At 38.5% G+C, this 26,058-nt stretch overlaps 1 protein-coding gene across 3 annotated transcripts in view; it reads right to left on the bottom strand.

The window, feature by feature from the left end:
- bcas3 (BCAS3 microtubule associated cell migration factor) overlaps positions 1-26,058 on the bottom strand; it is a 552,832-nt gene that overhangs the window by 390,934 nt on the left and 135,840 nt on the right. The gene's annotated exons all lie outside the window — the stretch shown is intronic.

A 26,058-nucleotide genomic window follows, 5' to 3' on the forward strand; every position in this document is an offset into this window, starting at 1 on the left:
AACATTCCACTTTTTTGGCATTGACTCCATTCTTATGATAACTTGTTTGATTGTTGGCGCCATTGTTGTGTTTATCATTATGATATTTCTTGCTGCATTCCTATTGTTTGGTTAGTCGATGTAGGTTAAAGCAGCAGTCACATTGCGAGATGGTCATCCTAAATTTCTGACACTGCCAGAATTTTATTCCAGGCTATTTTTGGTGGTAAAACCAGGACAACAGTAGTCTGTCAGCCTGTCTCAGACAGACATGGTTCTGGTTCTGGCACTAGTTCCGTTCTGAAGACTCAGAACCTTGGTGCTTTCTGGCGAACCAGACCGTGTTCATACCAGTTTAAGCAAAACCAAAGAGGGAGGACATGATAGACATGTATCACCATGTCCTGCTCCACTTTTGCCCAAGTCTTTCATGCAGTCCTGGTATTCCTTCTTCAATTTCAGTTAAATTAATTATTTGGTCTGGTGTTCAGGTGAACCCAGCCTTTGCCATCTCTTCTGCAAGTTCGGCATATAACATGCTCTTTTTTTTTTTTTCTACTCTCCAGCTTCACCTGGAATTCTGTAGATGCCCAAATCACAACGAAACATTCTGTCTCCCCAGCAGACCACTTTTTTTTTTTTTTTCTGCTCGTCTTTACAACCTAGAATGTGATACGCCCACTGATGATGTCACCGTTCCTAAGAAAGAACCAACTATTGTTGGTTCCAGCTGAGAACCAACTTTTCCAGTTCAGAACCAATTTTTTTCCCGGTTTGAACGTGCCGGCCAGTTCAAATTTAGATTCAAGAACCGGAACCGGCACTGAGCCCTGCCAGTCTGAATGGCCTAAGTGCGAAGTAGGACCACCGTTTTAGAGCCACGACCAAAGATATTGTCACGATTGGTTATCCTTCGTCTTGGACAGCCCAAAATTGCACCATGTATACCAGGCTAAAGAGGAATAGTTCAACTCAAAAATCAGACTTTTGTATTGCATGATTTAGTTATCAGGAATCTTTTATAGGACTGAGCAGCATGCATTTATGTCATTGTAATAACTACGTGTTTCTTTCAGAGCGAAAAAAAAAAAAAATCCTCACTTCATATGTTTGTTATGTTTATATATGTTTGAAAAAAACCTTCAAACTGAGCTTTCTGATATGTACTCTTCAGTGCTCTGCCATATAATCCCCACTAATAACCTGGTACTATATGGTTGCAGGGTGATTTTAATTTTACCCTTAAGAAGCGTGTTGAAAGAAACAAAATGGTAAGTATTTGCCCAAAGCTAAGCACAAAATTCTGCTTTAATTTTCAGCATGCAGTTGTTTGCCAGCCGACTTGATCACAGTGCTCCTACAGCCTAATGAACAACAGTTAGTGACTAGAGAAGAATGTTATGTGACTCAGTACAGGCTGTGTATTCTTGGCAGTCTTGCACAAATTTCCATGTGTGAAAAGTATAACTTGATGTCTTATTCTTGTTTTGATGGGGCTTGAAAGTCATGTTTGCTATGTAAATGGAATTCCTGCCTCTACGTTTAGTAAGGATACATAAACCTTCAAGGCTCACTAACAGATGAAAAGGATATTTGAAGAAAAATCATCCAACAACAGCGGCATCCAAGCTGCCTCGCTTTATGTTGGCTACAGGAGGGAATTTATTTGGAGTTATTGGATTATTCAGTATGTCAGGACTGTTTGAGAAGAAGCGGACAAAAAAAAGAGGTTTCAGCTGTAGTGGTGCTCCCCATATGGTAATGATCAGAGAACAGTAGCGAGGTCTGGTATTATTGTCCGGCTTTATAACCAGCCTGGACGGTAAAAACTGGTCACAGCTGATCAGGCACGAGGTGGGTTAGAGGTTTGAAGACTCACGGTGGTGTCACACACTCCCAGAGGGATGCTTAACCTTGACCTCTGGAAAACACATTAATGTGGTAGCAAGACTCACATACTTCTGTCTACAATTACTTTCAAGGTGAAGGACACTAAAAATGAAAGAGTATTCCAGTACTTCAGTATTTTCTATGTTTAACTCTGTACAGCCACTAAAAAACTAATTTTTTGTAGAAATCTTACAGCTGTTTCAAAGTTTTGTTTCTGTTTAATAAATATGTACAGATATGGAAAGTTAACATGAGTAAAACCCAGAGGTCTGCTAATAGCAACAATGGACAAAAACTTAAACCGAAGTGAAATATAACTTACTGATGTAAAGCACCTGGAACCAGGCCTATCAACAAACTCTAACCCTAAAGAACTACAAATGTGGGCAAATCAAGCAGAACTCTGTAAGACTTTGCTTGCTGTTGTAAGCTACAGGCATTAATTGTTCAAACTAAGGTGCAGGGTACCTCAGTTGCAAGAGACGGCATCCATATATGGAGACTGCAATCGTTTTTGTAGTGGTCAGAGATTTTCCTCCAGGTCATACCCCTCATTTCTACTTAAGAATGTGAGTGATGCTCATATCCATGAAAATAAAGATGATGCCTTCTAGTAGAGATTCGCCCGAATTACAGTTCTGTTAAACTAATTCAAACTTTTTAATCTTTTTTTTTTTAATCAGCTCAGACCCACAATCCTGGTCAAATACTCTGTCAAAACTATAACTCAGCCCTCCACCACCAGCTGCCCCTGTAGTAGTTGTTAAAGACTACTGCTTTGCTGCCACAACTCATCTTTAGTCAAGTAAATACAAATGCCAACTGTCGTTAGCATCTCGTAAGACTAGCATGATTCAGCACTATATTGATCCAGAAAACAGGGATAAAGTTGTACAGAAGCTGTGGCTGGTTATAGTTACATATAAGTGAAGTACTGTATGACGATATTCAGCACAGGAATGTAGGCATTAACCTGCAAAAGACAATCAAAGGCCAGCAGTGCTAGTGCTGCTATAGCTAGCCAAAGTCTGAAAACAAATTTCATGCCGTTTACAGTATGATGTTTTATTGCTGCAGTGCAGAGTTAGTTAACAGAATGTGTTTATTTGAATTCACATTAGTAGGCAAAATGCAATTATATTTTGCGTTTAATCAGATGGGAAATTATATACAATGGAACATCACTACCACCTAGAGCAAACACAAGGAGCTAGTACTTCTAGAAACCTGATAGAAAGTACCTGTAGCAATGGGGAGGGTCATTTTATACATTTTTCACCATTTAGTTTGGGATCTGTGTTTTGAGAATCACTGAGACAATAACTGAACAAAAATTGCACGTGAGCGAACAAATGAAGAAGCGGGCCTGCATGGAGTTTAGCATGTATTAAGAAATACTTAATTAAGATGTATGATCAGCCAAACTAGTTACGCTGAACTAACTTATTTTTATATTCAAAAATGTATTTGTATGTTAAATAACATTTATTTTGATTATGCCTTCGAACCTTTCACTGAAATGTGTAAATTAGGGTTGTCAAAAGATAAACTTTTTAAATTGCTATTAATCTCAGAAATCCAATAGTTAATTGTGATTAATCACACTCTTACATCACATCTTAAATTCCACTATTTTGCTTTTTAAAATGTGTTTTATGTTATTTGGGACTTTTCTGCTGTCTGAAAATAAAGGTAAATGACTTCCCGTTTGGATACAGACCTGCTGTCATAGGTAGATCAGAGAATATCACATTAACTTTACCACAGAAAAAATAACTTGTTATGGAGTGAAAAGGAAATATGGAAACAGTAGAAGGGTAAATTTATGATAACACAATGCAGAGACAATTTTTGACTTTTCCACTGCGTTGTCTCTGAGTTTTTAAAGTAAAATCAAAGATTAAGAGGCAATTATTTTATATCACTGTAGCTGCAACTTTTATGATTTCTTTTGTTCCTCTTTTGTATTAAAAGCCAAGGTGTAAATGTACAGTGAATCTGATAAAGTTGCATTATTACAGAGCCCTGAAAAATACAATTTGGTCCCATAAAAGCACAAGTTGGGTTGTATTTCTGAGAAATCCCAATGTACAATGTTTCTTCTTGATTCCATATGATAAAGAAGCTGATAAAAAGGAAACCTGACAAAAAAAAAACAACAAAAAAAAAACCAAAAAAAAAAAAAACATAATTTGGCCAGAAATCTTCTCTTTATCTTAAGCCCAAAGTATATCTCATGCCCCCCAAAGGTCAGAAAATATTCTGTGGGTCAAGATTACTCTGGCTCAAAAGAACACAGCCTGCTGATGTCAGCTGCATCTCACAAATTACAGTCCTTCTCTGCTTTTGTGTAAATCTACCTATGTCTCAGGCTGCAGTTCAGCAGTGATGCTTATGGAGGCATACTCTCAGTCCAGTAGTTCTCTAAGTTTCTCAGTACCAGGTGCTGAAAGATGTGTAGCTGGTAAAACTCTCTTTCTGTTGCCTCCCTTCAGACTGTCAGCACCTCATAAATTACTCCCTGGATGCATGGAGATGTTGATGTCTTTGTTTGGCCAACACCGTGTGAAAGAGGGATCAGAAAAAAGGAAGTGGTGAAGGTAGTCATAGGAAAGGCCTCTGGACATGTTTCATAGCTTGTATTTATTAGTGCTGGGTCAAGGGGAGAAGGCTGAATAACCAAATATCCAGAGTAAGCCCTGTCTGTGAAAGGAAGATGGAAGGGGGAGATAAAGTCACACTCAGGATATTGAGTTGGCTAAGACCAGGGTGCCCTTGTCTACTCCTTCAAGCTCTTCCTCAGGCCAATTCATTTGCCAGTGCAAGCAGAGGATAAAGAATTTAACAAACAGATCCAGTAGAACCCCCCCCCCAAATGCATGTCCGTTTTTATCTGCATTTCAGTCCAAACAATAGTGTACAAAGGTTGGGAAATTTAAAGGAAAATACAGTGGGACAGTTGTGCTAACAGGCTAATATATTTAAGCCACCGTGAACCAACACATTACTATGCTAACACACAAGTTAACTGCGATGATAAGAGAAGAAAAAATGGATCTGCAAGTTGTAAGATATAGCTTTGAATGTATTCCCACTTTGAATGAGTTCTGGGAAGTCAAAGTCTTTCCTTGGTGAGGTATTTGTTTGTCAAAATCCTGGTGTCCCTTTTTTTCCATTGCTGGAAAATATGTGAAACCCTTAAAACTCCCAGTGGTTGACTGGTTTCAATAACCCAGTAAACAGATATCCTGTGTCAGAGCAAGCTATTGTTGGTTTTCAAGAGTGAGAGCTTGACACAGCAAGAGCTGGACTCAATTTTTCAAATCTCCTTTTTGTCTTCACATTGATTTAAATGGTTGTTAGATAACAAATCAAAGGAAATTATTGTGAAAAAAATCATTAACTTTGACTGAATGACAAATCAGTGAAAAAGGATTGGTAAGAGGAAGATGAAAGAGGATCAGTATCTTATAGAATGCTGCAAATGCATGTATATATATGTCATAAGAACTACTCAAAGTATTTTGTGAAGTACATTCCCTCTAGATCAGGTAAGTTTGTAATTTAGTCTAATTTACTTAGAATTCTGACTAAACCCATTGAGGTCTTACAGTATCTATAGCTGATGTAGAGATGTAGTAAAAAGAATCATGGTTGTTCAAATTCACAATGCATAATTACACATGCCTTGCTGCTCCATTTGGGAACCACTAAACTAAACAAATCATTTTAGCCTTATCATCATTATTCATAGTTGCTGATTAAAGTTATGTTCTGTAGAAAACCGCAGACTAATTGTACCTGTTTTCAGTTATTTTTACACCAAATTATCAAGATAGGAACATATGAAACAAAGCACAGATGGAAAATACTAGCAATACCATGGAAATATTTAGTTTTCAAAGAGGTTGTTCAATTTTTTAATACTCATTCACTTGAAGCAGCTCCAGTGGTGCACATAGCACATTAACGTTCACATGGGCAAGTGTTCATGCTTGCTGCCTGTCTCCCTCTTTTACCAGGCTACATTATATCGGATTAAAGACAAGAAGTATTTGGCACTGGCTGGAGACAAATATTTAGATGAAAACATGCAGTGTTAGGAGGGGGAGGACATTTTCGCTCCTCTGTCAGCTTTAAAACTCTTCCACCATCTACAACAAGTACTTTGATTGGTCAGATGTGTGCCATTGGGAACGAGGCATTGAAAAAAATTGAACATGGATCAAAAAAATATCAGCTGCCATTTTGCATAAGAAAATGAGGTTGCTGGTGTGAAAGTTTGCATCGACTTTTACTTTAAAATATTAGACAGGGTTGATACATATGGGATTTAAAAAAAACAGATATCCTCTGCATTTACTACAACTTATCAAAGGTAGTACCCATCCTGTTGAAATAAGGCTGCAGTCTGTGGTACTAAGCAACAATGAAGGCTTTAGTGGTCTCAGAGTTGATCAACTGGGTTTGGGACTCGTTGCCAACAGGACCACTGATCACAGCATGGTTTTCATCTCATCTGGGTGAAGTGACTTCTAAATTTGTTTGTTCTGTATCCTCAATCATCCTTATCCTCTAGATCTCACCTAAGGAGGAATAAAAATGTTGAAGTTCTCCCCCTAGGCTTGAAAAGCAACAGAAAAGAAGCAAGTCATATTTATGTTTGGAGGAGCATTTTTTTCACTGTGGACCAGTGGTGGGGGAATGGCTCAGTGAATGCCATCAATACATGACCCAATATCAATAAATTATGAAACATAAATACACTAAAGGGGAATGGGATTGGGGGGAGGGAATGTCACCAAACAAACAGCAAATCTCCTTTTCTTCTCCCTCTGCTTGCTCTCCTTTTTGCAGGGAGTGGAATCCATTTTCTTTGCAACTTTAATTCACTGAAGACTACTCACATGTCATTTCCACTTTTAATTTAACAAATGAGGACTCTTGACTGAGCTAATAGCTTTTCCTCAAGGGCATAATTCAATCTGTGACATCAACCATCAAAGTCCTTTCGCATTACTATGTCCAGGGCTAACGTGAGGCGCCTCTGAGGGGGGGCAGGGAGTGGAAGTCAAGTGGCAGCTTCCATTTATTTCCAGGGCCTTTGCAGTAAACAAATATGATGGAGCTCACATGAGCTAGCAAACCAGCGGCAAAGAGCTGCACAGCTGTCAGAGCTCTGATTCTGGGCCATATGGTTCATCTAAATCAGAAAAGGAGCCAAATAGAATGAATAAGAGGAAGGACAGAGAGAGAGAGAGAAAGAGGGCAGTCATGTGGAGGACACATCCTTCAACGTCACATTTATTACTTTACAACAGCCCTCGGAAAAGAGGCAGCCTTGGGGCTGGTCTGAACACACAGAACTAATGACAACCATCAGGGGAAACTTGAGTGAACATTGGAGAACCAGCATCAAATGTTCAAGGAGGAACTATTTTTTCTTTTACCTGTTTGCTGTATTCCAAAATGGTTTACAGACAAGTTGTATACCCTTCCTAAGCATATGAAAAAAGAGTTCAATCTGAAAATGCTGTTGACATATTTCTATTTAAACAGATCTAAAAAAATAAAAACACTAGAATAGATCATTATTCATTTGTGGTTCTATTTAAAGCTATCACTTATATCGTTTACCTGTTTTATCTTTCTGATCAATGGCACAATGTTACATGTGTCATTAAAATTGTAGTGAAATGCAAAAGCAGAGACACTAAAAAGGAGTGTCTGAGAGTCTTATTTGCAAACGTGTTTTAGAAAATAGCTCAAAAACAAAACATAAAAGTTAAGGGATATTTTCATAACCGCAGGCTGCAAAGGTTTTAGAGAAGAACAAAAAAGGGAAATCAATCAGCAAAATACCAATGGAGATAATGTATTACGGCTGAATGTCATACAATTTATCATTTTAAAGTCATAGGGTTGGGTATCATTTGAGTTTTTACAGTAATGGCGTGAAATTGATACTTTCAAAATGGTACCAGAGCCTGAATCTATATTTTAAAGAGAGAGAGAAAAAAACATGACAATGTCAAAGAATTTTTAAAAAATGCTCTGAAATTTGTAAGGGCAACTTATAAATTTAACTAAACTTAAAATGGAGAAGTAGAATACATCTTAGAAATAAAAACACTGTGTAGAAATTTGCATAATTATCAATAAAACCTTACTAAACTCCAATAAATTGTATTTTCCAGCCTCTACTCTTTAACTATAATTTTCTATATATTCCTATAATCATAAAGCTAAGTATAAGAATAATAAATGTTGATCCATTGTCTGTGTGCACACAAGCTCCCCACCCACCTCCCAAACAAATCAGGACCCAGGCCACCAAACCAAAAAGGCTAGATTCACTCCTGCTCTTAAACTAATGGGAGAAATAGGCACAATAGATCAACAGCCAGATGCAGGACAGAGAGGTCAGATAATGAAGGCAACAACAGCACAGAGAACAGAGAAGGAAAGGGACTAAACTTTCAGCCTGGTAAAAGTCAGACAACTTTGTCCTCCCTCTGCTATTAATATAAACCAATAATAATCCATCCAGATCATCTTAAAGGAATCTTTTCTAAAACAGAATCAAATGATCAACATCAGTGTTATTTTTGCACTATAACAGCGGTATGCTGTTGACCGCCTGTGTGAGTCAATTAAAACATAAAAGATGGCACATGGAAAAAAGCTGTCTTGGCACTGTAATACTGAATACCTTAGAGAAACATCTTAAAAAGATGTAACTTGGGCATGGGATAGGAAAAATATACATTTATGACCTTTGTATGTAAAGACTCAGCCAAGTTCATACTCTGGCGCTGCATCATTGGCATCTCTTTCAGTTAATAAAATAAAGAAGCACACAAGCAGAGAAGGAGCATTGCACCAGACAAAGAAATAATTAACAGACTACCGTACTCTGCTGAAATATAACAAATGTAGGCCTACATACATTACATTAAGCCCATACGACATTTTGTGCCTTTCATTTGGACTGACAAGGGTCATGCTGGAGTGGAGTGGTACTGAAATGCTGCACCAAAATTTGTGTCTTGATTTGGCTCAGTAGGTATTGGGCAATGGTCTTAGGTATTGATCACTATTAAGTTGTGATTGTGGTGTGCAATAGCCACGTTACATGATGTGCAATGTTAGTCATATGACTTGAAGCATGTTATGAAATCTCTTCAGTGACGTTTTAACAGAAATCAAAGTCACCCTGAGAAATCTACGCTAAATGTCTGTCTGATATCACCATCAGCACTGTGAAAATGCAGCACATATGTGTCAGAGCCACTATTAGACGGCTGTATATGAAAGAAGTAGAAGAAGGGTTCAAATTGAAATCCATAGATTGCCTGTAGACTGAAAAAATATGTTCAACTGAAAATTCAGTTAATGGACATAAAAAAGACAATGTATTTATGTGAAATAGTTTTCCTTTTTCAATTAAAAAAAGTCCCAATATATATATAAACAATCAAAAGACCTCAGCATGCTGCTTATGAGAATCAAGCTAGAACATCCTTATAACTGAAAATATAAAGGCATACATTTAGGCTTCAAGAAATATTAGTTCACGTTTCTGCATTCAGAGTTAACAAGAATGAATATTGCTTGTATTTTGTTGAGAAAATCTCAGAAAGCATTTGTAATGCCCACATTTTTTGTTTGACACAATTTCATTTTTTAAAATGATCATTTATGATGAACTTGCCTTTATTCTTAGCAGTGCAGTTTCAAGAGTAGTGTACATTAAAGATATATCCAAGAAAAAAATCCAAGAAAAATGTACACATTTATTTCAGGCACTGGTGCACCATTATTAAGATTATTAAGTTCTGAGAGTTTAAAGGTCATTAGAGCCAGATAGTGTGAGTAAAAATAAATTTACTAGTGCAGGTCATTTTATGTGGTAAAAATCAGTTGTGATAAATACATATACAGGGGTAACCTGAGTAGTTGTAAAGGAGTTCATGGTATCCTGGCAAAGGAAACAAAGGAGTGCTCTGTTTTAAAATGCGTGCCCTAACTGGGTCCCACTGAGCGTTTGGAGTCTGAAAGCTGAGGCAGAAATTGGTGAATGAACTGTCATAGCTCGAGACATACACTGTTAGGGAAACAATATCGGTTCAAGTTGCTCCAATTTAAGCGGAAGGCTGTTATTGTGAGGGTCAAGATTCCGATGCTAATGATGTGTACCTTTGAAAAGTATACGCTCTGAAATCACTAAGGGCCTGGATTAAGCGAGAGGAGGATGAAGACAGAAAGGGGAAAAAAGCTTCAATTAAAAAGTATGAGTGACTGCCCACAAGAAAAGACGAAACCCAAGACCCGGGGAAGGCACCACATGCTATTCATTTTCTAAAGTGAACAGAGTCAACAGGGAGGAGCTGCAGGGCCGAGGAAGGAAAAGTTCACTTCACTGAGTCACTCAATCAACTGCCCATAAGTGACTCTGCCATAACGGGGCTTCTTCTGAAAAGTTTGAGTGTCTGATTTCATGACAGTGTTGATAAGAGGCTTGGTTTCATCCCTCTGCGAGGAGAAAATCCCATAGTAGGTAGAAGCTGCGCCCTCTAAAGTTGATCTGGCAGTATGAGTCTGAGTGAACTGTATCCAAAAATAACTTTTAAAACTAGTTGTTCCAGTTTATAAGCCTGAAATCTTAACAAATCAGTAACTGGTGATCTTTTTGCCATACTGCTAAACTCATTTTAGTTGTGGTCATGGCGGCTTGGATGATGTTTCTTTTAATGATCAAAATCTAGATGAATAAATACATTTCCAGAAGTCAACAATCCATCAAATGTGTCAGTTTACAAACACAATTCCAATCTGACAAAAAAAATGATGCATTCTGGGACATGCCTTCAAAGCCTTGATTGTGTTGTTGCCATTGCTCATCACCTTGAATCGTACTGTACTGTAATGTATTTTGTATTGTAATATTATGCAATTCTCTGTAACGTAGTGTATTGCAACATAACGTATAGTCTCATATCATATGTCTTTGCATCACATCATATTGCACTGTATTTAATCACACTGTATTATATCCCATCACACTGGTTTGTATTGAAACATACTACCACACATTGTAACTATCATGTCGTGTCCTGTTGTACCGTATCTTATTGTAACGTATCATATCATATAGTACAATACTGTAGTTTTATTGTGTTGTGCTGTGTTGTATTGTATCATATCATATTGTAAATTTATCATATCGTATTGTATTGTACTGAATTGCATCGTACCATATCGCATTGTATCACTCCGTACCAAAATGTATCATATTGCACCATATGGTATCATATCTTATGGTACCATATGGTACAGTTTCGCACAGTGTTGTATTGTATCTTATAGTATCACATCATATAATGTTGTATCATATCGCACCGTATAGTATTGTGCCGTACCTTTATCGTATTTTACTTTATCATATTGTATTGTATCGTAATGTATCATATTGTATTGTATCATATTGTAGCTTATCGTACTGTATCATATCACACCATACCTATTTTCTAAATTTAAAAAAGCTGTGGTAAAACTAGGTACTTGTTGCAATACTGAGCATTGCTAGGCAAAAACAAAAAACAGTTTCAACCAGCAGCTCCAACCACAGACTGGTACAACGAAACTTAAGAAATGTATCACTGGCATCGGGCCAAAACCATGTACCTCCAAAATCATCACTTTTATGGGAATGAAAAAATCTTTTTGGTTTTTAAAATAATTTAACAATGGTCATAGTCCGCATCTTTTTGACCTGTTTTATTGCTTTAAAATTGGAAAGAAAAGAAACACTCGAGGATTTAAAGGGTGACCAATTTCACCGATTCATGAAACAGAAAATTAAAATGGAAACTGGAGGTACAAGGTTTTAGCATGCAAGTGATATGTAATGAAAGAATCACCTTTTCATTGCAGCTTCAGAAAAAATGTACATGAGATTGTATAGGACTTTTCTAGACATTCGACAAGTCAAAGCACTTTTTCCACTGCAGGTCACACCAACCTATTCACCCCACATTCACATGCTCATAGTAGAAGATGAAATGTAGAGGGTCCACCAGTATTAACTTATCCCAATTAAAAACACTCAACCACCATTGACTCAAACATTTAATCACAAAAAAAGAAAAACAGAAAAAAATGGCTATTTCTGCTTAATATTTTCTGTCAGGTGGCTGATGCTGACCATGTGAACTCAACTACTGTAGGTCTACCTTTCTTTTACCCCCCTGAAACAACCTTTCTTCTGTTGCTCAAAAAAAGGTGAGTGACAGCTGGAAGAATAGGCATAAACAAAGTCAAGGGTCCAAAATCATCACAATGGGGAAATATGGTGAAACTCACCATGAATCTGATGTCAACAAAAAAAGCATCTGTTTGTTAACATTTTGGATAAACTCTTTTCCATTGCACACAGCAGTTAGATTTATTTTGCGACATATTGTTTCTAATTGTTTCTCTAAATCAGCAAGACACTTTTAAAACACACATGTGAGGCAATCTGTTATGGTACGACACACTGGTCACAATAATACCAGGATATGACATAGCACAATTACTGCGTGCAAACACACATCCGACAAAAGGAATCAAAGCAAGCTAAAAAATAACTCAGCATGTGTTTTGCAAAAAAGTGTTATTCTTGTAAAAAAATATATCATGGAGGAGAAGATAAATATGTTATTTTCTAGTTGGTGGCTCAAATAAACCGCACAATCACCAGAAAAGGGGTATCAATGCAATGTAAGTCCTGCACTTCAGCCTCTAAAACAATCTAAAAGCATGCATGTTTTGTGTTTGCATTCAGTTCATATAAAAACACAAGATGATATTAAAAATGGGAATTTATTCTTGGTAAAACAATATATGCATGCTGTATCTTAAGTACAACCAAAAGGATACATTGCACACATTAGCTCTGCAGTAGCTTTAAAAGTACAAGTTGAATCATCCTACTGCAAAAGCTCAAAAACACACATAAAAAATTAAAGGGTTTGCAAAAAACACAACTGAAAAAAGGCACAGAAAAAAAAGATGAGAAAATAAGAAACACTCCTCTTTGGGACTTTTCCCCCCTGAGGAATGAGTGCACAAACTCTGCGGAATGTGTTGAAAATATACCAGGATACAAATGAGAGGTAAAGGAGGCGGGGTGGTGAAGCTGTGGCGGAGGATACAGTTGCATGCTGCCAAGGGGAGAAGTTAAAAACTCACCATGGAGTTTTAATGGCAAAACATCCTGCCCCAAAGAGATAGGGTCTTCATGAGGGGGGTGAAGAGGATGGGGAAAGGTGAAGGGGGGATACAGAGATAGACGGAAAAACCATTATTAAACTAGCACACTTGAGCAAACACACTTTTCACATTACATACTTTTTGACGTGTCTGTTTAAGTGCACAACACATCGGAGGCAGGAAGCAGAATGTCTGTGCGCTAAGATGGATTTGAAAACCTGCGGGATGGCTCGATGATTCATCTGCTCAAGCTGCTCCGTAAAGTGTGATACCATATATTTGGCAGATGCTGCATGTCCAAAGACTTTGATTTTTTTTTTTCTTCAGACATCTGTCATGTTTTCTTTTCTTTTTTCTCCCTTGCTTTAAAGCGAATGGGTACATGTGTAGAAACATGTAGCTCTGAACCCCACTGTGTAAATAGGACATGGAGAAATTATGGGAAAGGGTTGTGATTGTTGAGATTGAGAAAGAAGAGTTTATCCGTTCTGTATAATAGCTGGGGACACCAATAAAACTAACAGCTCTCAGGCATTGTTGAGACAAGGAGTTTGTGTGTTTGCCGTCTTTTTATAGTGCGCATGTGTATTTATGGCTGTGCATTGTCTTTTGGATGTGCCTGTTTGGATGCAAGGGTGTGGGCAAATGTGGATCCACTGTGATTATGTTAACAAGTACACAGATTGTGTGCAAGAGTCATCCAGAGTGTCTTTTACAGGGTGTATTTCTGTCAGTTTGTGCGTGTTCCTAATGTTTACAAGACATTAGGAGTGGGAGTGTGTTCCTGTGTTTATCCTGCCTGTCCAGAGATAGTGACAGAGCTCCGTAAACAGTTTACAGTAAATAAGCCTTTTCCCTGCAGCAATAAAGGTCCGATGAGACTGAACCCTGTCCCCCGCCAGCCAACCTCCCCAAGTCATGAAAAACACAATCCCCGGCCAACTAAAGCACTCTGCAGCACTTCTTTATTTTATCGCTTTGGCCGCATCCGTCCGGGGCCCTCCCAAAGATAGCACACAGTTTTCAATTAGTCTTGGTACATGGATGTGTAGAAAAATGTTACTCCGGGGGGGACGGGGAGAAACAATTTGCCCTGAGTTGTCTCACTCCTGGAGCGCAAGTTGACAAATGAACATGCCGGTCGGTGTAATGGAGGCCCCTGGTAAACTACCACTTATCAAAGAGCTGCAGAGGAGGGGGGTGAATGGTCTCTATCAGGCCTGCTGAGCCCCCCACTCCGGGCCTCCAGCTGGGTAAATGGATGGACACCAGTGGGAGAGTGATGGGTGAATGGGGGGAGGTCTCTGTGGGGGCAGCAAAGGCCAAGTAGGCTTTGGGGTTTGACAAGATGCCACTTCGAATTTCTCCTGCAGACTTTTGTTGGACTTATCGTTGGTTCCATGTAATGTTTAGAGAAAGTTTCAACATATGGAGCTTTGTGGCTCTTGGAGGCCTCCGTTTAATTTACAAGTCACTTGTGCAACTTTATTTTGATTGTTATAAGTAAAATGCACTACAACAATATACAAAATGGACAAGTCAAATTATTACAGCATGAAAAATAAAAATTAAACCATTAAAATCTGTTGAGGAAAACATTTACAATTAAACCTCAAAAATCAGTTTTTAAACAAAATTGCTACATTCATCATTTTGCTTGTTTGGCTAATGTAACTCGGTATAACAAGGTCAGCTCTCTCCTTTCATACCAGATTGACATTTTCCATAGACAGGTCAATAGGAAGTAGCAGTAATCGAAAGCCTGTCACACATCCGTGTTGTTGCAACAAATCAACGACAAATTGTCGGCCATTTCTGGCACCCATCTAACTTTATACTTTACTGTATTACCACGGCTGTGTTGTGCTTCTAGTTAGCTTGCTTCCTGACTGACTGTTGTTCTGTTCCACATAACAATCCTGCCCACGCCTGCTCGGTAGTCCTCCGTGCTCACCCAACACTGATTTGAGCTGATTTTAAACACTGAACAAGTTAAATATTTACAATCTTGGGTAAGTGCAGCTTTGATTGACATCTGAGCAGATTAGGGATGCGTGCGGTTAATCAGTAAAATGGTTAAAATCTATTTCTAATCTAATCTATCAAATTAGCCGGCATGAGGTTTACTAGTCGGTTAAACTAATTACCTATCATTTTTTATAAACACAGGCTTGAAATTCCTGTCTATAAAGCTCTTTTAAACTGTAATGAACCTCCCACCACTAGAGGCAGCAGTAGCTTCAGTTAATGGCCGCTGACTTCCTCACAGGCACTTCACCAGATGTACACATGAGAAGCGGCAGTTTGGCGGTTACCGTGTAGTAGGAAGACTGCAGAACGACAGTTTTCTAAAGTAGTAAATGGAAATAAAGTAATATATAGGCTGTCAAGGGTTGACCTCATGTATAATTACTCACCCGATGTCAAAAGAGGCCAAATATCAAAGCAAGTTATTAATCTGCAAAGAGGAACAAAGGCGGGTGGTGCTAGCTTTAAATGCTAGCCACGCTGTATAGTATGTCAGGCTAACATCACACCCACTGACAAAATGACCCCTAGTCGGTTATATGAAATGTAAATGAGCGTTTAGCTGAATAGGGAAACAGACACTTAGGAACATCTTTAGAGCAGATCAGAGAGAGAAAGATCACTTTTAACACATCAAACACTACAGGAAAATCGGTTGAGATACTCATTAGAACAATCCAATAATCTTGGGCCTTTGCTGACTTTGATTGGAAGAGAAGACTCGGGTCAAAAATTAGCACAATTATCATGTAGTATGCGCCAGGCATTATTCATCATTTCAGTATCCGTAGGGGTTAGAAATGTAACTAAAAAAATACTGTTGCAACCTTGTTAAAATGACTACACAAATAGAAAAAAGTCTTAATTACCTTCCAAATCAAACACGTTTAAATTTGTTTTTTATTCTTCTAGGTTGCAGCCACTCTTTTCCTCTGCTGTGAGCATAAAATACAATAAATTACATCAGTGAGGAATTACTGTCTGTGAGGCCCCGGTTTGGGCGATCACCCTCTTGTTTGTTGGGGAGAACATGAAAGTTGAAGCTCATATTGCCATATATATTTAGATTCAACTCAGTTTCTTTCTGCAATAGGTGGAGGTGCCCCAAAGGCAAAAAGAAAGCCTGCATTATTTTGGGTTACAATAGTTAAAGTCCTGCCCTTGCAAACTGAACTGAAGATAAATATCACCAATCCTTGAGAAAAGGGACAAAACATGCTAAAAGTATTTTTTCAACAATTTGGCTATTTGGTTTGTGCAGGGTTAAGTCTTAGACACTGATCTAGAGCAGTTGATTTTCCCAAGACATCCTGGAAATTTCTTTATCATCTTGGCAAACCAGCTTGTTATTCAGGGAAAAGGAGATTCAAAAAAAGTTGAAATCTTAAAGAAAAAGACCAAAATGTATTCATCATCTCAAGAAAAAAAGATAACTGTACGGTTTGCCTATTCAGAACTTCACTACATCATACATGACTTGCTATTTTTTTGCCTGGCACACATTCGAGACCCACTGGAAACAGCATTGTGACCCACTTTTGGGTTGCGAACCGCCACTTGAAAACCACTGATCTAGATGACTGTTGAGCTTTGTTGCAGATTAACCCTCCTATTTCCCTTTTCTTTTTTTCTTTCTGTGGTTGCCCTTTGAATTCTCACATAAAGGCAAAGATGCTGAAAAAAATTCAATTATATTCAAAATAACCTCATCTTTGATCTCCCCCCAAATACTTCTGACACTAAAAAAAAAAGTTCTAAATTTATGAAACAGATCTGAGTTTAATTTCAGCCTGTAGAGATACGAAATAATGTTAAAAGTGCTCTTTAAACTGACAAAAATGTAGCCTTTTCCCTGAGAGATGCAACAGGTCTGGATATGATTTAATTTCTTAGGCTTCAGTCATTCCCCATTTTTCAGTTTAAAAGAGTTAATATGATGTACTTTTAGATGCAGTTAAAGTGATTTGGTGTTGATTGTTTGAAATGGCTGACTATATAAGCCATGATGTTTTTCTGATGCAAACCATACCGACGTGTTGTATCAAACACATCACATTTAAGCTCGTGTCAAATGTCAAATTGCACACTGCTGAGAATAAAACAACAGAATGAGGTCATGTTGAGAAAGCTGTCTGCCGTGTCGAGCTGGCAGTAAACAGTTCTGACCACAGTGTAGACAAAGACCGCCTGGCTATGTGACGCACGGCCTGATCCTGCAGGTTTAGTGGTAAAAGAGTCCCTCTCAGGTCAGCAGCATGTTGGGAAACATCGGTGAAACATGGGTCAGTGGAGTAGAAAGGGGCATAAGACTTTAAGAGGCAGAGGACGAGGGAAAAAGGAGGGAGGAAGAGGGTGAGTAATCGACCTGTGAGGGCGGCGACCCCACTCCCAGAGAATAATCGTTCACACATTCATCTCTTAACCCGTTGGCCCTAATAGCAGCTCCGCCTGGGCCATTAAAAAGAAGGGAAGTGAGGTGATTTGTGCAAATGCGTTACTTGCTGCCATGTGATTCTGGGCATTCTTAAAGCCCCTTTCTAGCTGCGCTCTCACTCAGGGTATGAAAGACAATGGCTCTACAATGTGCCGGCTCTAATACAAGTATTACAGTAATCTGAGGGCACATCTGCAGAGGGTCACAGGGTCTCATTCATCCTCTCGCTGTTCTCTTTCTCGTTACCTCGCCTGCACTCCAGCTGCATTTGCTTGAAAATGTCATCAGCGGGATTTAGTCAAGGGTGGTGTTTTGTTTTGTGTGCGACAATCTTTCCATTTGGATTTTCATTTGTCCGTGTTAAAGTCAGACTGTGTGTAGGAAGGGATAAGTGTGCAAGAGTTTGTCTGCTTGCAAATCCCAAATTTATCGCTGTCAGGCATTTTTGACAAGTTAAGTCTATCCTTACACAACTCTGGTGAGTGCAGGGACAAGCAGACAGTCCTCAGAGCCGTTTGAGTGTTTCTCTCCTAATCTTTTTCACAGATTAACTTTAACATTTCACCAAGAGAGAATCCTTTGATTCTGTGTCTTTTTTTCCCCTCTGGATTTAATTCATCTGAGGCCAACCTTCTGCCAAATATGGCCGACAGGAAACAAGAGGCCGGGTCAGAGCTGACACTCCTCTCCTTGTTCGGGTCTCCCAGGAGGCTTTGAGGACTAGCAGAAGCTTGGCTGTGCTCCTCCACACTCTCTGACCCGGCCTCATCTGCAGGCGGGGTTATCAGGCGGGTGCTGAGCTACATCCGACGGTAACCCCCCCCCCCCCCCCCACCACCACACACCCCCACACACACCCCCACACACACACACATATAAACACACTATGACAATGAAAACACTAAATTCTGTAATAAGAGACTGAGTGTAGCTTGATCTATTTGAGGATTTCCATGGTGGGTCAAATAAAGTTAAATATACTGAATCATAATTGTTGCAAAACTCAATAGCATATTTGACAATCTGAGAGCATTCCTTATTGATGTTGGGCTCAGATGTTCCTTCAAACTTTGCATTAAAACCTCTTAGTGCTTAAAACTGCATAGCAGTGCTTCTCTGTTCTCTAAATGTCTGCTCACTCTTAAATCCTAAGTTGCTTGCTCAAATTTCGTTTGCTCAAGCTCAAAACCATTTTTCTCTTATTCAGGTTGATTCTGCTTGTTGTGACACTGTCATTCTCTCAACTTCCTTTGTGTAAGCATATCAAACTTCCCCTGTGTGTGCCCCAAATTCTCTGTGCTCAAAACATATTCAGGTATCGTGATTTTTTTTTTTTTTTTAACCAATGACTCCATACCACCAAAGCAACTGTGTCCGAGGGGACAGCACAGTGGCAATGTTTACATGGACCACTTGTAATCGGAAGAAGTACCTGATCTGAATAAAATCCTCTGATTCAGCCCATTTGGAAGGAAATTTCATTCCGATCAAGAGAGGTGGTTTATGCCGATAGTCATTCGGATCAGCGTCCATGAAAACATTTGATGTGATCATCTTTCCCTGTTAGGGATGAGTTTTGTCTTACTGTGTATGTCTACCCCACAGACAGACCAGACAAAAACATGGCAGGAACAAAACAAAACTGGTCTGTTGGCGAGACAGCTTTTTTATTCTAAACTTTAAAAGAGCACAAAATTGTTGATTACATAATAAAAGGTACATATATGAAATTGTAGAACAATCCAATATTTCACGCGAGTAGGTGTTGAAAAAACAAGCAAGTGTCGGCGGTTTATTTACACCTAAAGCCAGGTGTACACTGTGCGATTTCAAGCCGACCATACGACAGTCAGGGCAAAATGCCAACTCATACTGTGTGACTCAATAGTTTACGACGCACGACCATCACGCACGAGTTGTGTGCTCACTGTGCGATCGGACGGTCGTGCACGACCTGAGTGCTCACACTGCACGACTGAAGGCTGGACAGACTATGACAGAAATCCGCGGAGTTTCCTTTTTAAAAAGTCACACACACTGAGAGTTAAGTGTTTCCAGTCGTATTCTCTCTCTCTCTACCCTCTATCTTTTCCGCTTTCTCTCTCTTTCCCGCTCTGTCTCTCTGTCTCACACACACACAAACAGCATCTCTATCCGTGTCAGCCGCAGATCCGCGGGTAGGAATATTTCCTGCTCATTTATTTCCTCTATCATAGCGGGCATGCATCAGAAAGCCATTCCAGCCGTTTTCATGGTAATTTAGGATGTCATCTAACAGTTTACAAAGGAAAACCCCTCAAAGTTGTTTATTCTGCTCGCGTTTCTGCTCTCACTGTGAAGTGTCTGGAGTCATATGACCAAAATATCAAACGTGCCAGAAATACTTCTGACCAGTCTGGAGCAGGTGGTAGGGTCTTAGTCGGGCTGTAGTCAGCCGTTGTATCCCCCTGTGCAGCATGACAAACAATGCCCGATCCAACTAACAGTAAGCCCAACTTCACAGTGAGTTGTGCAACTCAAAATTTGTGGCTGAATTGAAGGAAAATCACACAGCTTACACCCGGTTTAAGGCGAAGAAGATGAATTTTTCAGTAGATTTGACCGGTGGGACGATGTCGCGCATGTTAGAACAGTTTTGTTCAGATTAAGTGTATGATACATGAGCACATACATCTGAATCAGATCATATCTTTTAGCGTACATGTGAACAGAGAAGTTTAAATCTCTAATCAAAATAAATTCAATTGGATTGTGAAAAAATGCTGATGTAACTGCAGCTAGTGACAACAGGTAGCGCAAAAATGATCGGTTGACCCGACATCTGTGGCAAATTGGTCGGTTCATCAAAACGTCAATGTTTGGATTGCAAACAGAGAAAGATTTCAGCGCTCCCAGATAAAGTTTTGAGCATGCACAGAAAGTTCCATACGCACAAAGAGAAAGTTTTGATTGTGAGCAAAGAAAGTTTTGTATGCTCTATAGATAATGTTTTAAGCACGCAGAGAAAGTTTCAAACAAATGTGAGGAATGCTTTGTGCATAAACAGAGAAAAGTTTAGTACCAACGCAGAGAAAGCCATATACATAGGCAGAGAAAGTTTCGTACACACACAGTTTTGAGTGCTCGCAGATAAAGTTTTGAGCCAACTCAGAGAAAGTTTCGTGTGCAAGCAGTGAAAGTTTTGTATGCTTGCACATGAAAGTTTTAAGTGTGCAAAGTGTAAGTACACAACGGCAGTTTCAAAAATCATGAAATAACAGTTTCGCTAGCAGAATCCACCTGAATGAGAGGAAAATGGTTTGGACATGAGCGTAGGAAATTTGAGTAAGCCACTAAAGATTTGAGAGCAAGTAGACATGTTTAGCAAAAACAGAGAAAGTCTTAGCTCAATGATGTAGCCTCAAGCATACAGGCAGGTTTTAATGGAAAGTGTAAAGAAAAACCTGAGTCAGAAATCAATAAGTCATGCTCTCAAAACTTCAAAATTTTCTATTGAGTTTTGCAACAATTATGACTCCATACAAAGATCTAAAATTTGTACACTGGTGGTCAGTGTCAGGGTTTAAGATATTTCTGCAATGGGCCTGGTCACACAAAGGAGGTGAAAGCTTCATCAACGTGTGTGTTTGTGAGTGTGTGTCACGGCACAGCGCACACAAAGACAGCCTGGTAGGGAATGTAGGTTAAGCAGCTGGTGTGTTCCTCTGCTGCCCTGCCAACAGGGATCTGCTCATACAGGTGTAAATACAGCTGCCGGACGCTCCTCTTTCTCTCTCTCTCTGTCTTTTTAGCACACACACACACACACACACACACACACAAATATATAAAAAAAAGCAGGGAGCGCTGCCTGCACAGACAGACAGATGGTGCCTCTGCACTCCTGTGCAAGTATAGCGTGAAACCATATGATATCACCCCCCACTCTAGGGGCCAAACCTGCTGCTTCGCTCACTGTGTGTGTGAGTGTGTGTGTGTTTTTGGTGAATTGGTGCAGCCGTGTGCATGCAGGAGCAGGCCGCACAGCTGCATGTCCTGATGCATTAATACTGACGCCTCCTCTGGACTGGATGGATGGATAAAGAACTAAAGCAGCCATACATGCCTGATAATGACTTTAAGAGGAGATGCAGATGTTTCAAGGGCTTTAAAGATCGTTTTATATACATAGAGAGCTGACAAGGTTTTTGTTCCATATTGTTAATAAAGCCTCTGAAAAGACAAAACTACTATGATATGATTGTTGAAGTAATCATTTCTTTCCCAGGGGTCCATTGTAGGCCTCACACTAATAAAAAACATCAGTTAACAGCATTAGGTTGCATTTTATTTCACTACACAAAGGTTTATTTCACTCCATCCCTCATACAACATCCAAAGGATTCAAATACAAACAAAAGCAATGAATACAGTGTTGTCATGCAACAAGAAATGTTGCTGTTATTGCACTTTTTTTCTCACAATTAAGTGATATTTCTTAAAAGAAACAAAAAAAAAAAACACTTTAAGGTGAATGTTTCTATGGTGGTGATTATCAAGGCTATAGATATTATTTAATGGACGGATAGACAGCAGTGTATGATGGAGAAATGAGGGAAAGATAGAGACAGGAGCACACAGGGGTAGATCAATATAGACCCACACTGCATAAACTTTATGTGTATTGTTAGGGGAAAGACACGGCCCTGAGGCTGTCCTGTCTGTATAACCTGCTGCAGGTCACTCTCTCACTATCGTATCAGCTGCTGAGCGTGGCCACTCGCACTCCAGATGCAGAGGATTACGCAGGGTGAAAGGAAATATCATTATGCTTGGATTTCTAAATACATAAACATTAAGTCTTTGAAAGTCTACAAATTTGCAGGCATTAAAAAGAACAACCCCCCCCCCCACCTCGTAGTTCAACTTTAAGTTTTGTTATTGCTGTGTTTAACTGATCAATCCATCTGATCTGGTTGTCTACACATGTGCCTCACCATGGGGCATAAAATAAAAGAAGAGAACAAAAGCTGAAATAGTGGACCAAGCAAAACTTTTAATCTGGCCAATTTTAGAATTTCTGTAGTTTTAACAAGATCAATCATGTTCTTTTTAATCACATTTTAAAATTCATCCTAAACTAAGAGTAATTGACTTCCTGTTAGAATTCAAGCCTATATTAACAGGTAGACTGAAGACTGTAACATGAACTTACCTGGAACAAGGAACTTATAATGGATGGAAAAAGGAATAAGGGGACAGAAAAAATGTACACGTTTGATAACACATTGTGCAGATGCCACTGACTTGTCCACTGAGCTGTCCATACATTTTTTAAAGTGAAATGAGACAGTGCAGTGATGTCTTCATTTCACATCACATGATTGCAAGGAGACACCGCAGTGGCTTAACTCAAGTCTGTTGTAAGGAACAGTAAAGCATGCGTTCTCATCTCTCTCACCACAACCTAACACAGAAAATTGAATTAGGGGGTTGTGTTCTTATTTTCTAGAAAGAGAGATTAAATCAGTTATTTTGTTGTAATTTAAAGAAAGGCGAGGATTTGTGCTAGAATTGACATCAGACAACATAAACACACAAAATACATATATTCTAAAAACTGTAACAGGAAATCCCCATTTTAACACGTTGTCTCCTGAAGGTGATCCACCCCAGTTGCCTTCATTGTACTCCTGACAGAAAATAAATGTATTACTGAGAACTAATGGCCTGTAACACCAAATTCCTGACCAGATGTATACTTTAGGTCCTAATTAATGCAAAATTCAATGTCAATTCAACAAGTTTAACTCAGGAGGAAGCTAATGCTTTCTTTACTAAACTTAGGTTTTGATTTGCCTTCTTGAGTATGACAGTTAATCTGCTATATTGGCTCTATTACTAAAAAGTCTACATCAGCACCAGTCTTTGGGAATCTTGGCAATGCCTGAATAACAGTTGAGAAGTTTCTTTGAAAGGCAACAACTCAAAAACAAAAAAACAGAGAGCAAGAAATCAATGTGAAAAAATACACCCTCAAGCTTACTGCCAACACCAATCAAAGCTAAACTAAAAAAAAAAAAAAAAATCTGTCGTTTTTGTAGCAACTGAAGTGGCAGTGACAGTGGAAGCAGAAGATAAGTATAGGCAAGGCTATACAACAAAAGCAATCACAGGGTTAAACACCCAAACTGAGACACAATATGAACAAACTAAAACATACAACTTCACATCACTGCAGAGGAAAACAAAGAAAACTTTTTTTTTTTTCTATAAAGCAAACAGCAGCAAATGGTATTCTTATCTTATGATAATAAAAGCAACCTGAGAGCTTTAACTGAAGGTAAAAACCAATCAATTTTTTTTAAACTCTCATTTTATGAAAACAAATATTACAACTGCTATACTCAAATATAAACCACCAGAGTTAATATACTGCCATTATGAGGACACCACAGAAGACCATAATAACTTTTACAAACCAAATGAACGTTTTTAGATTGTCTGAATGATTTGGAAAATGTCCTGATGTTTGACCGCACATTTTGCTGTGTTGTCGTCCTCAAAGCTCACTTATCAAATATCACGGGCGACATAAATCTTCTGCCGTCTGTTTGAATCATTATATCATTTCCCATTCAAAAAGGACATGAAAATTACATTTAAATTAATTTATTGAAATCTGCCCATATTTGTGGAGCCACCTGTACTCCATGTAAATGCACTTAGCAAAGGCCTGTAGTTGCTGATGTTCTTAAAACTACATGCTTTCAATGCATGGCATGGTTCCAAGCTAAAAAAAAAAACATTCACGTAAGCAGAGCAATCTTATGTTAAAAACTGCACATGGAAATATTCCAAGATATTAGGACTAAAGTACATAAAAGACAAAATATATTACTTAGTTATTTACAAAACTCTAAATTCCTATTCAAGATATGCATGACATGTTTTATCCATTTCCAAACAGCTCAGAGAGCAAATACTGCGTGAGTGTTGTGCTTCATTACCCTATGCAAAAAGGTGGCGGTCTGAGACAAAAGAAGTCCACGAGCATCAGCTGGATGTGTGAGAGGAAAAAGCTTTGGCCTACACAAGGCCACTGTTGACACAATACAGTGTTTTTATAGCGTGATGAATGGGAAAAGACAGCAAATCACAGACTGGAGTCGAATATGTAATACAGTGTGATTTAAATTGTCCTCCACAACGGCCAAACTGTAAATTTAGTGAGGATTCAAAACAAACCATTTACACTCAGACGATATGTTTTAAAGGATCCTGTACTGACGTGAATAGCACCTGGATTATTTATAAGAAAGGGAGTTTGTTTTTAATGACTGACAGAGCAGGAGTGTAACTTCTTAACTCCAACATAAAAACTTATACTGATGTTAAATTTTACAGTGTGGGCAGTAAAGTCCAAAAAAGAGCCAACATGCTGCAGACGCAGATGTTGGTGATGAAACTAATATAGCAAAAGAAAGCAGCTCTAAGGGATCCCAGATTGAGAAAATTCAAGCTACTATCAACACTCTCTATGATTTGATTTCACATACAGGAAAGCTTAAAAACTTAGTTTAAAAAAAGTAATCTAAGGAAACAATTCATTCAGCACTGTTTGTTCTAACATGTAAGTAGTTACAATGATAAAGTCAAAGGTCTGAAACCCTTTAAAACACACCAAAATGCATTTTCAATCAATACAATGGTATTCATTAATATTATTGGAGATATTTTTTATTTCATTTAATTACAATCACTCGATATTTCTGTACTTTATTTGACATCTGGGCAAACTTAATCTAGAGATGGATGAATTACAATTTTGCTCAAAGGAAAACATTTTTATCATCAGGACAAACTTGGTCTAACTTTCTCCTTACAGGGTTTCACACACTTTTAAAAATCCAACTTAAGTCTTACTACTTTTTTGTGCGGTCAAAAATGAAAGGTAGGTGATTTAATTTATATAGATGCAGGTACTTCAATGAAATATATTTTTGATAATGTCTTTGCTTTGTCTATCTCTTTAAAGCGTGCAAAAGGGGAAGAATAATCACTTAAAACAGATAAATGTATCAGACTGCTTAACATCTCTGTTGAATATAAATTTTGTCTTGATCTTTACTATGCTACTTGTTTCAGGGGCTGTTTTGGTTTCTAGTATTGTCTGTCTATTTGTGTCATTTGACCTCCTGAAGTGTTGTAGATATTGAGGAGGTTTACACTCATTTACTAATATATACATGACTTACATATTTTTAGTGTGCAACTTGGTAGGTATGAGAACTGTAACATGGACCAAGAGGGATTAAAATCATATAAAGTTGGACAGAAGACAATGACTTGATAAAGACATGTCTTGTGCAAAGTGCCATTTAAAATCTAAGACCAGACAAGTAAAATAATTAGACCTTTAAAGACTTTTTTATGGCCACGAGTTTCAAAAGTCCAATTTAAGTCTCTGTAGACTTTTCAGCAAACTGCAG

Source organism: Cheilinus undulatus, linkage group 2 (assembly GCF_018320785.1).
Source record: "Cheilinus undulatus linkage group 2, ASM1832078v1, whole genome shotgun sequence".
Lineage (NCBI taxonomy): Eukaryota > Metazoa > Chordata > Actinopteri > Labriformes > Labridae > Cheilinus > Cheilinus undulatus.